The sequence below is a fragment of the Neoarius graeffei genome, chromosome 6 (genome assembly GCF_027579695.1).
Source record: "Neoarius graeffei isolate fNeoGra1 chromosome 6, fNeoGra1.pri, whole genome shotgun sequence".
Classification (NCBI taxonomy): Eukaryota; Metazoa; Chordata; class Actinopteri; order Siluriformes; family Ariidae; genus Neoarius; species Neoarius graeffei.
In genome coordinates this window covers 39344300-39362411 of record NC_083574.1, presented here as the reverse complement: position 1 = coordinate 39362411, position 18112 = coordinate 39344300, and positions in this window count along the sequence as shown.

Here is an 18112-nt window from a genome sequence, read left to right as displayed (position 1 = left end):
TGCGAGTTTTAGGGGCTAAGCAGGGCTGAAGCGAGCTGAATCGTGCTGGTTTTTGGTAGTCGAAACGCGAGCCGTGTCGGGCTGAAGTGAGCTGAAGCGAGCTGAAGTGAGCTGAAAAAGGGTAGTGGAAAAGGGCCATATCTATGTCACTACCACATATTCTCACCATGTCCACATGGGTTTCCGCTGGGTGTTCGACCTTCCTCCCAGCTCCAAAAAGACAGGAGATGGATTGGGATTGATGATGCTAAATTGTCTGTAGGTGCATATTCCCACCTCACGCCCTGTTTTACTGAGCTTGGTTCCAGATCTACCACAACCCTGACCAGAAAACTGAAGATGAATGAATCTATACAGTATACTGTACATGGTAAAAATGAGACAGCGGACACAATAAATGAGATTACAGTAACTGGGTAGAATGTACAGTGTAACTAATTAGGGTAAGTATGCGAGATGTTTAGTGCTCAGGCTAATTGTTTATCTTCTTCACCCATCCAGTGTGTTCTGGGTTGGGTCCCTTTTCTAGGGTTTCTTGGTGAAGTAAGTATAGCCACTCCTCTGCTCCACTGCTTTTGGTCATGGACAATGATCCTAACCCATAACTACGTCATTGTTTCTTTACCCAAATGCATTATGGGTGATACCCGGTGTTAGCTCCGCTATATTGTTTACTTTCACCTTTGTTCAACACTGTATTGTTCTGTCTAACTGGTTTTAACCATGCCTAAAGTGAATTGCTGTGTGCTTAACTGTTTCGAGAAGAAGAGAAGGAAGAAATGGATAAGTTTAATCCACAATGAAAACCTTCGAACTGAATCAAAATGGACAAGTGTTTGTAGCTTACATTTCTCTGGTGGGAAAAAGACGTACTTAAACTGTGACCCAGCAATATTTCCATGGTCTGTGGAATGGCCTTCAGTTATAGAAGATAATAACAATTGACACTGTTCATTGTCTGAAACTAGTGATATTCCAAAGGCTGTAAAACAAAGAAGCATTCTTCGGCCTTTGCCTCTCAACATGCTGAAGCACTTGGCAGCCGAACGAGCCTGTTGGACAGATAAAACTCCCAAACCATGAAGGGTTCTCTTTCGAGTATGTATAATGTTCAGTGTACCTCACTAGTGGCATTTATTGAAGTAAATGCATTTATACTGAACATGACATGGCAGATCAGCGGGCTATCCCCCCTCCCCCCCAATTTTTTTTGTTTGTAATGTTTCCTGATATCGAGTTTTATTTTACTAATCACTCATTTATAAATGTTTTGATGCTGTTCATCTGGGCCCGGGATCACGAAGCAATCTTAGACTTAAGTCAACAGTTGATTTTTCATAATAGTTTCCCTTACTGCATCTGTAACTTTCATTGTGCTGAATCAAGATTAAGTACAAGGCTAAGATTACATGAGAACAAAGCTTCTTAGAAAATGGTAAGGAATAACTGAAGATTAAAAGAAACAAATTGAGACATAAGTCTAAGATTGTTTCATAATCCTGGGACCTGTAGTACAGAAGTGTGTTGGAAAAAAAAAAAAACTTCTTACCTTCTCACCAAGCTTGATCTGAATTCTGATTTTTCTACTGTAAACCCTCGACATGTTTTCCACCTCTTTACATCACCAATTTCATTGTCTTCCATGACAGAGCATGGCATAATCGCTCCTTTTGCATCAATTGCTCAACTGCCAACCCTGGCAATCCCCCATAATGCATTACGGTAAACAAGTGATGATGTAGTTATGCTTGGGGGCTATTTAGAGTAGCCAATTAGCTTAACTGCATGTCTTTGGACTTTGGAAACTGGAGCACCCAGAGTAAACCCACACAGACACAGGGAGAACATGCAAACTCCACACAGAAAGGCCCCCACTGGCCACTGAGCTTGAACCCAGAACCTTCTTGCTGTGTGGCGACAGCACTAACCACCGTGCCGCCCTAACTGTTTAGAGTGGCAATAATAACATGCTATAGGTTTCAGATTAGAATTGTCTTGGCTTGTCATGTCAAAGTAATTGAAATTAATTATTCTATAATCTATACTTGAGGCATTGCACTTGAGGCAAATAGTCTTAAAGGTTCTAGGGTTTTCAGGGTCATAAATAGCTTGCAATGATCTAAAATAGTAATGTAATGCCTAGGTCAGATGGCAGAAAGACGCATGCTGCGACCTGCTATCGGTCGGATGGCGATGGATCACAGGTGCACGCAGGCGTTTTGCATCAAATCCTTTGTTGTGGTCAGATGTATTGCAAGATGCAGAGTTTTTAAGCTGAATCAGCCAGTCAGAAGCAGACGTAGCTAGACGCAGGTTGATGCAGCGCACAGAAAACCTTTAAAAAATATAAGGCCATAAAACTGCTCGCAGGTTGTTGTAAACTATTTGCAGGTGCAGTCTGTGTCTACCTGCGATGCATCGCAGCCATCTCTAAAGACTTGTCTTCCCCTGCATCAGCCTGTGTCTAGCTGCCACTACCTGCTTCAACCTGCAATTGGTTCCTCAAGAGTTGCACAACCACCTGCCAACTACACGCATCAACCTGCTATTTGCACCGATTGGAAGTGAATCGCAGCTGAAATGTAAACAGATCGTGATCCACTTGCATCAACCTGCCTCTACTAAAGACTCTCTGCAACACTCTGCCATTATCTGCGTTGTTGTGCATCAACCAAGTCCCAAGTTGTGTTCAAGTTTCTGATGGTTTATGCTGAAGAATTCTGAGGTAGTCCTCCTTCATTATTCCATCCACTTTGTGCAATTCTGTGCAGTTTCACTGGCAGCAAAACAGCCCCAGAGCATGATGATCCTACCACCACCATCAGCTGGTACAGTATCCCTCTGTACATGGTGGTCATTGTGGCCAAACAACTCAATCATTGTCTCATCTGACCATACAGCTATCCTCCAGAAGGCTTTTTCTTTGTCCATGTGGTCAGCTTCAAACTTTAGTTAAGTTTGAACGTGTCAATTTTGGAGCAGGGGGTTATTTCTTGGATAGCAGCCTCTTAGTCCATGGTGATCTGAACTTTAGACAGTGATCCATCAGCTTCCAGTTCATGGCAGGGCTGTGCCATGGTGGTTCCTGGCCATCCAAACCAATTTCCTTTCAGCTGAAGGTGGCAGTTTGGGTTTTCTTGAAGCAAAGTGACTTGGCAAAGTGACTACACCTCACAATAACGTGAATACTATTGTCTGAACTGATCTTGGAATTTGCAGTTGTTTAGAAATGGCTCCAAGAGACATTCCGGAGTTGTGTATATCTGCGATCCTCTTTCTCAGATCTGCACTGAGTTCCTTGGACTTTCCCCCTTTACTGTGTGTTGGTCAATCCAATGAGTGCTGTAAACAAACCCTTTTTATGAAGGCACAGAGAAGCTACCAGCTGTAGTCAATCATGATCACTAACAGGAAGTTAAGAGACCTTGGCCTTGGCAAGATAAGAGACATTTTGGAAGTTTCAGCAGCTCTGAATTAATAATCTAAGTGAGTGTATGTAAATTTTTGACCCTGCATGTATAATTTTGACCCTGTGTTGATTTCAGAAAACCCAAAGAAAATTAAAACTTGTGCACCAAATTCTAGTTTTTTTTAATTAAAGATGTATGCTGTACAATATTTCTGCCACAGAAAAAGAACAGTTCAAAGTAATTACTGAAAGTCCAAATATTGCCATGACATTCATATCCAAGATGACATTCATGTCATTGTATGTAAACTTCTGACCACAACTGTATGTCTGAGTTTCTCAAAAATGAGCAGCACCAAAAAAAGTTTGCTCCAAAATACTGACAGTTGGGGGCAGCCTTCTAGCCTGAAGGTTGGAGGATAGAGAAGCAGCCTTTGGGCCAAAGGGTTGCCGGTTCGATTCCTGGGACCAGCAAGAAAAATTTGAAGGGAGTTGAGTGAGTAAACAGTACTTCTCCCTCCCTCTGTATCATGCCTGAAGTGCCCTTGAGCAAGGCACCTAACCCCCAACTGCTGTAGCATAGCTGCCCACTGCTCTGGGTATGTATGTGTGTGTGCTCATTGCTCACTTGTGTGTGCATGTGTTTGTTCACTGCTTCAGATGGGTGAAATGCAGAGGAGGGATTTCACTGTGCTTGAGTGTGCATGTGACAAAAAAGAAGGGTTCTTCTCCTTTAAAAAAAAATGACAATCACTGCAGCAAAGTCGGTTTCATATCAGATAGTATACAGTACCAAGAGCATTTGAACAGAACTTCCAAAGATAATGCACACTCATTGCACACTGTTATTATTCATAATGCATTTTGAATATTTCAAAGCATCTCACAGCCTTTCATTTCTGTGAGTCAAGTGAGTCAGTTCACTTTTACACCGAGATCCTCGGAGTACCTTTGAGATTGGAACTATTAAGAGAAATTAGCACACACACAAAAACCTCATTTACATACTGTTTCATTTCATCCCCTACAATTCCACATGACATCATTCACACAGTTATTCTTTGTAAATTATCCTGAACATGCTCACTAAACATGTACAATTTGCCTGACTGCGCATGCAAATTAACACTCCTTATTAGGTATCTGAGAAAATTGGAGTAACATCACAATCAAAGTCAAATCCATCTTTCTCCCAGACACAGCGACACCGCAAAGACATCTTTGTTTTGACATTTGTACTGCTTTGCCATTCTTAAAATCCCTTCAGTTAGCTGACTGTGTAAAAGACTGACTATACAGCACAGGCGGGAATCATTGTTATTTAATAAGCCACATAACATCCATCTGTATGAGTGATGGGACTCTGGTGTGATATAATGGTCAGATAACACAAATCACTGGAGCTGTGTAAGTTTCTCTAAACCATTCCACCATATGGAGCTGTCGCTCATCTGTATTCATCATCATGCTAATGCTTACATACACACAGATTCAGACTCAAAGCATCACATGCACAGTACTGATAAAGTAATGTTAATGTATTTATAAAGCAGTTTTTTTTCCAAGCTAGGAGCTCTTTATCAAATAAATGCATGGACCAATATGTCAAATGTACAATTGTAAGTGCTACAAATGATTTCCACAGTGGTTCTTTGGATAGGTGAATGATCTCACACACACATACACACACACACACACACTCTATATGATTCCAAATATTTTTGTAGGTCTTGATATCCAATATGATAATAATGATTATTCTATTTACATTCTATCTACATATTGTGATATGTGGTGAAAGTAGAAAGGAGGTTGAGTTGGGTTTGGAGAGATGGAGGTACGCATTGGAACGAAGAAGAATGAAGGCGAGCAGTAGCAAAACAGAGTACATGTGCATCAATGAGAATGGGAATGAGAATGTAATGAAGATGCAAGGAGTAGACGTAAAGAAAGTTGGTGAATTCAAGTACCTGGGGTCAGCTGTGTAGGAAAATGGGGGCTGCGATAGTGAGGTGAGAAAGAGAGTGCAGGCAGGGTGGAGCAGTTGGAGAAGGATTTCAGGAGTCATTTGTGACAGGAAAGTCCCAGCAAAAGTGAAAGGTAAGATGAATAAGACAGTAGTGAGACCAGCTGTGATGTATGGATTGGAGACCGTACCCTTAACGAAGAGACAGGAGGCAAAGTTGGAGGTGGAGTTGAGGATGTTAAGGTTTGCGATGGGAGTGACAAGGTTGGACAGGATAAGGAACGAGCACATCAGAGGGACAGCACATGTGGAGAGCTTGGGAATTAAGCTAAGAGAGATGAGGCTGAGATGGTACGGGCACATCCTGAGAAGAGATGCAGAGCATGTGGGAAGGAGAATGTTGAGGATGGAGCTGCCAGGCACACAAAAACGAGGAAGGCCAAAGAGGAGATACATGGATGTGGTGAGAGAGGACATGAAAGTGGCAGGTGTGGTAGAGAAGGATGCGGAAGACAGGGAGATGAAAGATCCGCTGTGGTGACTCCTAATCGGGAGCAGCCAAAAGAAGAAGATTCACTGGATATGAGCAATCACGCACTCTGATTGGCTACTCTACTACTAGGCTATCAGCTCATATACCATGAGTAGAGATAAACAAAATGTACATTCAGAAAAAAATTATACATGCATATATATATATATATATATATATATATATATATATATATATATATATATATAAAGAGATTTTATATATATATATATATATATATATATATATATATATATATATATATATATATATATATAATTTGCTCATAGAATAATCTCTCACTCTGATTGGCTACTCTACTACTAGGATATCAGCTCATATACGGTGAGTTGAGAAAAATTTAATTGTGGAGCATTTTGCTGAACCAACCGAGGACGAAATAAAAAATCTACTTGAAAACAAAACCCCAAAAATACAAAAAAAGCAACTAAATATAGAATAAAAGTATTTGATTATAAGAGCATATCTTTTTTATTTTTCAAGAGTTATTATAAATGCATTTTTCCAAATTGCTACTGTCATTTCGCCAGTTTGTTTACATTCTAAGCAGAAATTATTTTGTCGGACGTTGTGTATAAAGTTTTTATTTATTGAATTTGCAAAAAAATAAAAATGTCCTGTTTCTCAAAATCCAGTGAATGTGGACAGAATAAAAGTTATTCCACTCAATCTCGTCATACACTATGCACCTCGTTGGCTATCAGCTCATGTACGACCCGATTTCGTGGAATAACTGCTAAATATTTTAAGAATACTTCATTATATACTGTACTATATTTACATAAAGACTGGTTAACTGTGTGCACTTACGTTTTACAATTTCTAACAAGCATTAGTCATGACCAAGTTCACTTTTTCAAAAATCATCATCATCATCATCATCATCATCATCTTTCCCCTTCCACTGCTTCAGTGGGTTGGGTGCCCAGGATTAAATGCTCCAACAAAGGCAGTAAACTTGGCTTGTACTGCATTTCTCTTTGTAGTTTCATTGCTGCGAGTCCAGTGAGTTTTTCATAGTTTTTCAACATATTACGAGTATATGGCTTGTTGTTAGATCGGAACAGAATTTGTTTCTGGAGGGCAGAGTTAGGAAGTCTAGTTATATGGGCAATATACTTCAGGTGTTAAGACAGACAAAAGCTAAGGATTGGTGACGAGTGGGCGAGGAAGAGTATATCATTGTTGGTATATTTGTAGCGCCAGTCCATGCCATCTTCTTTGATAAATGGGGTTTTACAGCTACCTCTTCTTCTTGCTGGTGGGGCACTGACACGCTTGAATCTGTTCAAACATCAGCTAATTTCATGAGTATAATGCACTTCAATGATCAGAACACAACAAACACAACTCAAAGTAAAGTCTTTTTTCAAAACATCAACCACAACTTCTCATACATTGATTCATCTTCAGTAATCACTTTATCCTGGTGTGGCAGTGGGGGCGTGGTCAAGCGTCAGTCTGTGAATGGAGGGCGGAGTCAGGGAAGGTAAGTGGCAGAATCACTGCACCTGACGGAAATTAACCTATGTTTGTGTGTCTTCCCCAGTAGCCGCACCCTATAAGAGGAGAGGGAGAGCAGAGGAAGGGAGCTCTCTCCCCAACCAGAATGCTTGTGTGTGTGCGTGTGACTGGGAGAGTAAAGTAGACACTGAAAAGTGCAAATAAAGAGTTTAAGAGAACTCAGTTCTGGCCTGCCATGCTTCTGTGCTCCACCCACCTTAAACGATTGCCACAGTGGTGCCGTAACCCAGGAGAATTTGCGGCAGGCCCAAGAACGTCAAGTCCGTCTGTACGACAGGGGAACACGCCTTAGGGAGTTCACACTGGGAGATAAAGTACTCGTGTTGTTGCCCACGTCGAGCTCCAACTTGATCGCCAGGTGGCAAGGACCCTTTGAGGTCACACGGCAAGTCGGAGACATCGGCTATGAGGTGAGGCGTTACAGATTTACCACCTCAATCTGTTAAAACTTTGGAACAAGGAGGTCCCCGTGGCGTTGGTGTCGGTGGTTCCAGAGGAGGCGGAGCTGGGGCCAGAGGTTCAAAAAGGAAAATTGACATCACCCACCGCTTCGGTCCCCTGTGGAGACCACCTCTCCCCAACCCAACTCACGGAGGTCGCCCAGTTGCAGACAGAATTTTCTGATGTGTTCTTGCCGCTGCCTGGCTGCACCCACCTCATAGAACACCACATTGAGATGCCCCCGGGGGTAGTAGTGCACAGCAGCCACCCTTACAGACTGCCCGAACACAAGAAACAGGTGGTTCGGGAAGAACTTGAGGCCATGCTCGAAATGGGCATTGTCGAGGAGTCCCACAGTGACTGGAGCAGCCCGGTGGTCTTGGTTCCCAAGGCCAACGGGTCGGTCTGGTTCTGTGTGGACTATAGAAAAGTCAACGCGGTGTCTAAATTTGATGTGTACCCAATGGCTCATATTGACGAGTTGCTTGATCGACTAGGCACGGCTTGTTTTTATTCGACACTGGATTTGACAAAGAGATATTGGCAGATCCCCTTGACTCCACTATCCCGAGAGAAAACGGCCTTTTCCACACTGTTTGGCTTACACCAGTTCGTCACACTTCCTTTTGGGCTGTTTGGGGCGCCCGCTACGTTCCAGCGGCTTATGGATAGGGTCCTCTGACCCCACGCCACCTATGCGGCCGCATACCTGGACGACATCATTATTTACAGTAATGACTGGCTGCGGCATCTAGAAAAACCTAAGGGCCGTCCTTAGGTCACTGAGGCGAGCGGGTCTCACAGCCAACCCGAAGAAGTGTACGATTGGGCGGGTGGAAGTACGGTATCTGGGCTTCCACTTGGGCAATGGGCAGGTGCATCCCCAAATTAATAAGACAGCAGCGATTGCGGCCTGCCTGAGGCCCAAGACCAAAAAGGGGGTGAGACAGTTCCTGGGGCTGGCTGGCTACTATCGTAGGTTTATACCTAATTATTCGGATATCACCAGCCCGCTGACTGATCTCACTAAAAAGGGGGCACCAGATCCGGTCCATTGGATGGAGCAATGCCAGTGGGCTTTCTCTAAGATAAAGGCTGCACTGTGTGGGGGGCCCACTGTTACACTCCCCTGACTTTTCTTTCCCCTTTGTTTTGCAGATGGACGCGTCGGACAGAGGGCTGGGGGCTGTTCTGTCCCAGGAGGTGGAGGGGGAGGACCGTCCAGTGCTGTACATTAGCCGGAAGCTGTCAGTGTGCGAGGGCAGGTACAGCACCATAGAAAAAGAGTGCCTCGCCATCAAGTGGGTGGTCCTTGTCCTCCACTACTACCTGCTTGGGCACCCTTTCACCCTCTTTTCGGACCATGCGCCCCTGCAGTGGCTCCACCGCATGAAGGATGCCAACGTGTGGATCACCCGTTGGTATCTGGCACTCCAGCCATTTAAGTTCAAGGTGGTCCACAGGCCGGGGGCGCAGATGGTCGTGGCGGATTTCCTCTCCCGTCAAGGTGGGGGGGAGTCAGTTGCAGGCCGGACGGCTCCCCAGCCTGAGTCGGGCGGTGGGGGTATGTGGCAGCGGGGCGTGGTCAAGCATCAGTCTGTGAATGGAGGGCGGAGTCAGGGAAGGTAAGTGGCAGAATCACTGCACCTGACGGGAATTAACCTATGTTTGTGTGTCTTCCCCAGTGGCCGCACCCTATAAGAGGAGAGGGAGAGCAGAGGAAGGGAGCTCTCTCCCCAACCAGAATGCTTGTGTGTGTGCGTGTGATTGGGAGAGTAAAGTAGACACTGAAAAGTGCAAATAAAGAGTTTAAGAGAACTCAGTTCTGGCCTGCCGTGCTTCTGTGCTCCACCCACCTTAAATAAGTGCCACACCTGGTCATGGTGGATCTTGAGTCTATCCTTGGACACTGGGCTCGAAGTGAAAATATACACTCTGAGTCAGAGATCAGTCCATCACAAAGCAACACACACATACACACACACACACACACACAGACCTTGGAGCAATTTTATTCCAACCACTGCAGGGACAGAGCCAGGAAGATCGCCAGCGACCCCAGCCACCCAAATAATAGACTGTTCTCCCTGCTGCCTTCAGGGAGACGCTACTGACAGATGAAGGCCAACACTGAGAGAATGAGGAGGAGCTTCTTCCCTCAGGCCATCAGACTGTTGAACTGTTCACAATGATAACAAGGTACACTACTATGCACAACCGCACTTTGGACTTTAAGGACTCGTAACCGCACAATCATCACATCTCTGCCATGCTTCCACTCATTAATATAGTTTTTTTTTATTTCCCCCTTCCCCTTTATTTCTATAGCTTTTAATTTATCTCATCTATATACTTTTACACTCGCAATGACCTTAGGTACATAAGAATTTCATGGTAATTACTTGTAATTATATGTGACCAATAAAACTTGAACTTGAGTCACAAATCCACCAACTGCATGTATTTTGGATGAAAATGCAACACCCAGGTAACACCCACACAGACACTGCAAGATTGTAAAACTTCACACAGACAGGAACCCAAACTCAGGATCAAACATGGGACTCTGAAGCTGTGAGGTTGCAATGTCATGCGTTGTACCACCGTGCTGCACAACACATCTTCACTTTTAACAAAAACACGAACAAATGGTGTCATTAGAATTTGTGTACTTAAATCATATTGGCTGTTTTTTTTAATGGTATATCAGATATATTCCATTAAGCTAACATGATACTGAACGAATCAAAGACGAGTTCAGTATCATGCTAGCTGAATGGAATATATCTGATATATGATGAAAAAAGCCAGCCACTATTATTATTATTACACATACTCTCTTCATATTAGCATTCTCAAAGGCCAACGCTAGCTTACCTGCGAGTCAGTGCCGTCAGCGCAGCAGTGAAGTCACCTTCCAGCTGGTGTAGTGTTCATCAGTCGTGTTAGTGAATGCTAATAAAGCGGTCAAGGCAGTGCTATGGACAGCAAGTAGCACAGGCTAACAACCGAGAAACTAAGATTTCTGTCTCCAGACTCTTCTTCCACACATGCTTGCGACAGCATATTTCACTCAGACTTAAAGGAGAACTGAAGGCAAATTTTTTATTATCAAAATTCTATTTATCTCATTTTATTAAATATCGGAATGCATTTTTGATAGCTATTTTGTCACTGCTATAGCAAGTTATGAGTGTTTAAAATATGCTCTGTAACAGATCAGTCCATATGTCAAAGCAATGGCCGTAAACGAGATTCGTTGAGACCTGTGCGAGACATCGTAGGACGGAAGTAAAACGTACAGCGGGAATCAAAGTGACCGACATCTGCCAACATTGTCAAAAGACGCATGTGCCCTCTTTCAAATGCTGACATAATCAAGCCAGAAGTTTGTTTGTTTTGATAGCAATCAGGAAAGTTTGAAAAAAGTAGGCAGTAATCGTCATTTAAACTCATTTTTGTGCAATATTTCGTTTGGAAAACAGTTTTCAAAATGGTGGCACTGACACCTGGCTGACACTTCATGTTTTGAAGTCTCGCACAAGTCTCGTGAAGATCACGCGGATAAGCGACGCCTGCCGTGGACCAAACGAACTAAATTCAACATGGCTAAAAACCGAACAGGCCGATAATATTTAATTGCAATTAATTGCCAATACGAGTCATGATATAAGGTTAATAAAACCGAAAACATAATTAAATAACATGTGAATTAAGAAATAAAACAAGTTTAAAAATGACTTCAGCTCTCCTTTAAGTATTCATTTCCCTGTGTAATTTACTTAGTTACTTTCAAAATCAACATTGATAACTACACACAATGGACGTATGTGGCACCCTGCTGCTAATTCCGAGCAAAATTCTTTGCCCTGTTGCTTTTTTGGTGTGTCTGCCTAAGTTTTGGCTGAGCCCAAGTCCCAGCTTGAATAGTAACTGTTCGTCACTGCTTGTAAATATGTGTGAAGAATATCTAATGAAGTTTTGGTAGCCTTTCGGGTGTTCAACATGTCTTTCTCTTTCCCAATGAACAAAGAAATGCTTCTGCGCATACGCAACAGAAAACCGTCTCACTGGATATTCGCATCAGCTCTGACGTGTGATGTCATGTTGTCTTGACAACATGCAATATCATAAACCACATTGAACACTCATTCTCCATTGGGTAGAGTGATGTAATACACGTAGAATAAGAGATATGCTAACAATATTGCATGCTATCAAACCAAGTGAATGAAACCTGCTAGAAGGGAATAGAACACATGTTTTTATTCCATCAAAAAAGTGTCCTGTATGTATAATAATATATGATATGTACTGATGACGTAATATTTTTTTCCTTTAGTTTGTTTTGTATAGTAATTGTTGATTTTCCATTTTTTCCAGTTGTTGGAGCAACTTAACAACTTTGAATGAAAAAAAGAATGAAACATCTTGATCAAACATCTAATTGGAGGAATTATACCAAAATACAAATTAATAGAAAGTTGTACAGAAAAGTAACCTTACAGAAAAAAGAACCTTCATCAGAAGCTTCCTGAGTAGTGAGAGTCAATATTAGTCAATGATGTACGAATGTCTCATCAACATCAGATTTGATGCCAAAGTTGCCAGAATGTCTTGCAGCTGACTGACAAACATGGCCGCCATCCCATCACTCACCCTCACTCACGTTCAGTCGCCTGATTTCTAATCATGCACACCTCTTCCTAATCACATGCACACCTATAAAAACAGCCAATAGATGTTCAGCCAGTTGTGAAGTAACCCTCAGTGTATTCTTGCCTGATTTACTAATGTTGTTTATCTTACTATTCTGGTTTTGACTTTATTTTGCTACCTTGATTCACAGTGTCTGGTTTTGCTGATTATATGTGGTTTTGGATTGTTTACCTGTTTTAAATAAACATCGCCTGCAACTGTGCCTGTCTCTGCTTTCTGACAACTGCATTTTGTCCCAGATTGTTTCTTCTAGGCTCAAGCCTTCCAAAGATGAAACTAGAAGGCACTTGTGGAACACACACCTCCACCAAGGACAATTGTCGACTCTTCTGTGATATGAAAATTTGCAATCGTAGCCACTTTATATTTAACAATTATTCCATGAAATTGAGTCGTACATTAGCTGATAGCCAACAAGGTGCGTAGTGCTGAGTTGTCTGTAAGCCATGTACGACTAGACTGAGTGGAATAACTGTTTTACAACCCTGATTCCAAAAAAGTTGGGACAAAGTACAAATTGTAAATAAAAACGGAATGCAATAATTTACAAATCTCAAAAACTGATATTGTATTCACAATAGAATATAGACAACATATCAGATCTCGAAAGTGAGACATTTTGAAATTTCATGCCAAATATTGGCTCATTTGAAATTTCATGACAGCAACACATCTCAAAAAAGTTGGGACAGGGGCAATAAGAGGCTGGAAAAGTTAAAGGCACAAAAAAGGAACAGCTGGAGGACCAAATTGCAACTCATTAGGTCAATTGGCAATAGGTCATTAACATGACTGGGTATAAAAAGAACACCTTGGAGTGGCAGCGGCTCTCAGAAGTAAAGATGGGAAGAGGATCACCAATCCCCCTAATTCTGCACCGACAAATAGTGGAACAATATCAGAAAGGAATTTGACAGTGTAAAATTGCAAAGAGTTTGAACATATCATCATCTACAGTGCATAATATCATCAAAAGATTCAGAGAATCTGGAAGAATCTCTGCGCGTAAGGGTCAAGGCTGGAAGACCATACTGGGTGCCCGTGATCTTCGGGCCCTTAGATGGCACTGCATCACATACAGGCATGCTTCTGTATTGGAAATCACAAAATGGGCTCAGGAATATTTCCAGAGAACATTATCGGTGAACACAATTCACTGTGCCATCCGCCGTCGCCAGCTAAAACTCTATAGTACAAAGAAGAAGCCATATCTAAACACGATCCAGAAGCGCAGACGTCTTCTCTGGGCCAAGGCTCATTTAAAATGGACTGTGGCAAAGTGGAAAACTGTTCTGTGGTCGGACGAATCAAAATTTGAAGTTCTTTATGGAAATCAGGGACGCCGTGCCATTCGGACTAAAGAGGAGAAGGACGACCCAAGTTGTTATCAGCGCTCAGTTCAGAAGCCTGCATCTCTGATGGTATGGGGTTGCATTAGTGCGTGTGGCATGGGCAGCTTACACATCTGGAAAGACACCATCAATGCTGAAAGGTATATCTAGGTTCTATCTAGAGCAACATATGCTCCCATCCAGACGACGTCTCTTTCAGGGAAGACCTTGCATTTTCTAACATGACAATGCCAAACCACATACTGCATCAATTACAGCATCATGGCTGCATAGAAGAAGGGTCCGGGTACTGAACTGGCCAGCCTGCAGTCCAGATCTTTCACCCACAGAAAACATTTGGCGCATCATAAAACAGAAGATATGACAAAAAAGACCTAAGACAGTTGAGCAACTAGAATCCTACATTAGACAAGAATGGGTTAACATTCCTATCCCTAAACTTGAGCAACTTGTCTCCTCAGTCCCCAGACGTTTACAGACTGTTGTAAAGAGAAAAGGGGATGTCTCACAGTGGTAAACATGGCCTTGTCCCAACTTTTTTGAGATGTGTTGTTGTCATGAAATTTAAAATCACCTAATTTTTCTCTTTAAATGATACATTTTCTCAGTTTAAACATTTCCTATGTCATCTATGTTCTATTCTGAATAAAATATGGAATTTTGAAACTTCCACATCATTGCATTCCGTTTTTATTTACAATTTGTACTTTGTCCCAACTTTTTTGGAATCGCGGTTGTATTCTGTCCACGTTCACTAGATTTTGAAAAACAGAGCATTTTTCTTTTTTGCAAATTCGATAAATAAAAACTTTATACAAAATCATTTCTGCTTAGAATGTAAAGTGGCAAAATGACAGAAGCAATTTGTGAAAAATGCAATAATAATAATAATTCTTGAAAATGAAAAAAAGATACATTCTTCCCATCAAACACTTTTATTTCATATTTTGTTGCTTTTTTGTATTTTGGGGGGTTTTCTTCTTTAGGTTTTTTTTGACAGTTGGCAAACCAACTAAGAGGTGCATTACCCGCCACCGACTGGGCTGGAGTGTGAAACAGGAGATATTGGGGGGGGGGGGGGTAGTATATTCTTTTAGCTATTTCTGTTTCTTTTAAATGCTTGATAATTATTTGGGCTTTTGTTTCCAAGTAGAGTTTTTATTTCATCCTTGGTTGGTTCCGCCATTTTGTTTTTCTCTACTCACAGTATATGAGCTGATATCCTAGTAGTAGGGTAGTCAATCAGAGCGCGTGATTGCTCATATCCATTGAATGTGGATAGAATAAATCTGGATATACAGAATTATGTACCTATACATGTATCCCAGAGGATTACTGGTCCACATAAATGTGGATTGTCATATGAAGCCATGGCATTTCAATATTGGCTATTTGTTTTCATTACTGAATTTTACTCCCATCTACTGGATTTTATAATGCATGGCATTATTGAGCACAAACTTCTGTCAAGACCAAATGCTGTATCTTGCACGTTTTGTGAAAGTAAAACTAAACCTCAGACCTGCTCCAAAAATTATTGGATTCTTCCTTTCCCCATGCTAAACCATTCCACCAAGTTTTGTGAAATTTGCTAGGTTTGGTGCAATCCTGTTTACAGACAGACAAACAAACTGCACTGAAAATATAACCCCATTGGCAGAGGTAACTGGGTACTCTATACTCAGGGTTTGTGGTATGATGTTCTTACGCACATGGCGCTGTTGGTACTTCTCTGATCCAGAACATTCACTGTGCCATTGAGGGTTTTGATTTTGTTCAATATGCTGTTTCTTACTTAGCTGACTGTTCTTTATTTGACATCCAACTTCTGATCTATTTGGTTTTGAACGTGAAACCATTTTGAAACAAAGTGGGTAAATGTTTGCAGACTGTGCTGTTGAAATGTTTAGACAGTTTTGCTTGTGGTAGAAAATGACTGAAAACTGTATGCAAGGATTTTGAAGAGTGTGTTAATGTGCAGAAAAAAATAAAAATGTATTTACATACAGCACTGTTGTGCTAACTCTGTGGAGATTTTTGAAAAAGTGAACTTTGGTAGTGATTGATACTTGTTCAGCACTGTAAAATTGGATTAAAGGTACATACAGCTAAGCAGTCTGCATGAGTCATTGCTGGGTTGAGTAAGTGCCAAGAAGGGAATTAAATATCTGTAAGAATAAAACAGGCTCCAACAAAGTTCCTTAAATGTTTTGGATGATTAACAGTTTAATATCCTAAATGGTTTTTACTTGGAAGTTTTCTGTTGTATGATCCGCTACAAGACCTTAAAGGTTACCCAAAGGGGAAGATGACATAAAAAAAAAAAAATGTTGAGTCGAGTGAAACATTGCTGATTATGTCACAAGAGAGCTGAAAGCTTGGCACTGGCTAATGCCAGAACAAAGCCATATTTTATATGAATTAATAACTCAGTTATATGCAGTTTGGACAAAATGACCAAACCATTTTTGTGTGCAGATCATTGCATTCATTTCATGTTCTACAAACCATTTTACCTGCCAAAACATCATGAAGTTTAGGTTCCCGTCTCCTAGTAGTCAAGTTCAGGTTAATGGAACATTATTCTAAGCCTTAGTCTAATTATAACCGACAGATTGTGAACACTTGTGTGCCACTCTGCTCCCACTTACTACAGACCTGTCACTTTGTGAAGTCATATCCCAGCATGGTCCAAGGTCTTCTAATACATTGGGCTATTTTCACTTCAGCGATTCACTGAGAAAGTCAAAAAGACCCTATAGGAGTGGCTGAGGGTTTCATTTGTGTGGTCACACACATGCCATGATAGGAGTTTAAAAATATTCCACATGGAAATATCATGACAACTGGAATTTTCTGCCAAATGGTTCTGGAGTGAGCATGTGGTCTGAGGTCATCATGGTAAAACTACAAAGAGTAACATTTGGCACATTTCAAATGGGCATAAAGTTACTCCTGTTTTCAAAACGTTCACAATTCACTGGGAAAAAACAAAACAAAACTCACTTTCCTCCCGAGTTTTATGAAAGCCAAGTGTGAGAAAATATAGAAAAACAGCCTGTTAGAAAAGGGGGTTCTAAGCTTGGGATAATCAAGGGTAATTTAGCTTCTAAAGAGGTTTCAACTTGGTACGCTTTCTGAAAGTGTGACCCTTTGGAAACTTTAAGGATTAAAAAAATATATATATATTCTTTAAGGGTTCTAAAGTAATTCATAAATTAATTTAGGGTTTTAGATGAAATGTTGCAAGTTGGATGAGAGCATGTTCATATATATATATATATATATATATATATATATATATATATATATATATATATATATATATCATCTCATCTCATTATCTCTAGCCGCTTTATCCTTCTACAGGGTCGCAGGCAAGCTGGAGCCTATCCCAGCTGACTACGGGCGAAAGGCGGGGTACACCTTGGACAAGTCGCCAGGTCATCACAGGGCTGACACATAGACACAGACAACCATTCACACTCACATTCACACCTACGCTCAATTTAGAGTCACCACTTAACCTAACCTGCATGTCTTTGGACTGTGGGGGAAACCGGAGCACCCAGAGGAAACCCACGCGGACACGGGGAGAACATGCAAACTCCACACAGAAAGGCCCTCGCTGGCCCCGGGGCTCGAACCCAGGACCTTCTTGCTGTGAGGCGACAGCGATATATATATATATATATATATATATATATATATATATATATAATTTGCTCATAGAATAATCTCATGCTCTGATTGGCTACTCTACTACTAGGATATCAGCTCATATACCATGAATAGAGAAAAACAAAATGGCGGAGCATTTTGCTGAACCAACTGAAGATGAAATAAAAACTCTACTCAAAAGACAAAATCCCCAAAAATACCAAAAAAGCAACAAAATATGGAATAAAAGTATTTGATTGTAGGAACATATCTTTTTTATTTTTCAAGAATTATGATTATTATGTGGGCAGCACGGTGGTGTAGTGGTCAGTGCTGTTGCCTCACAGCAAGAAGGTCCTGGGTTCGAGCCCCATGGCCGGCGAGGGCCTTTCTGTGTGGAGTTTGCATGTTCTCCCCGTGTCCGCGTGGGTTTCCTCCGGGTGCTCCGGTTTCCCCCACGGTCCAAAGACATGCAGGTTAGGTTAACT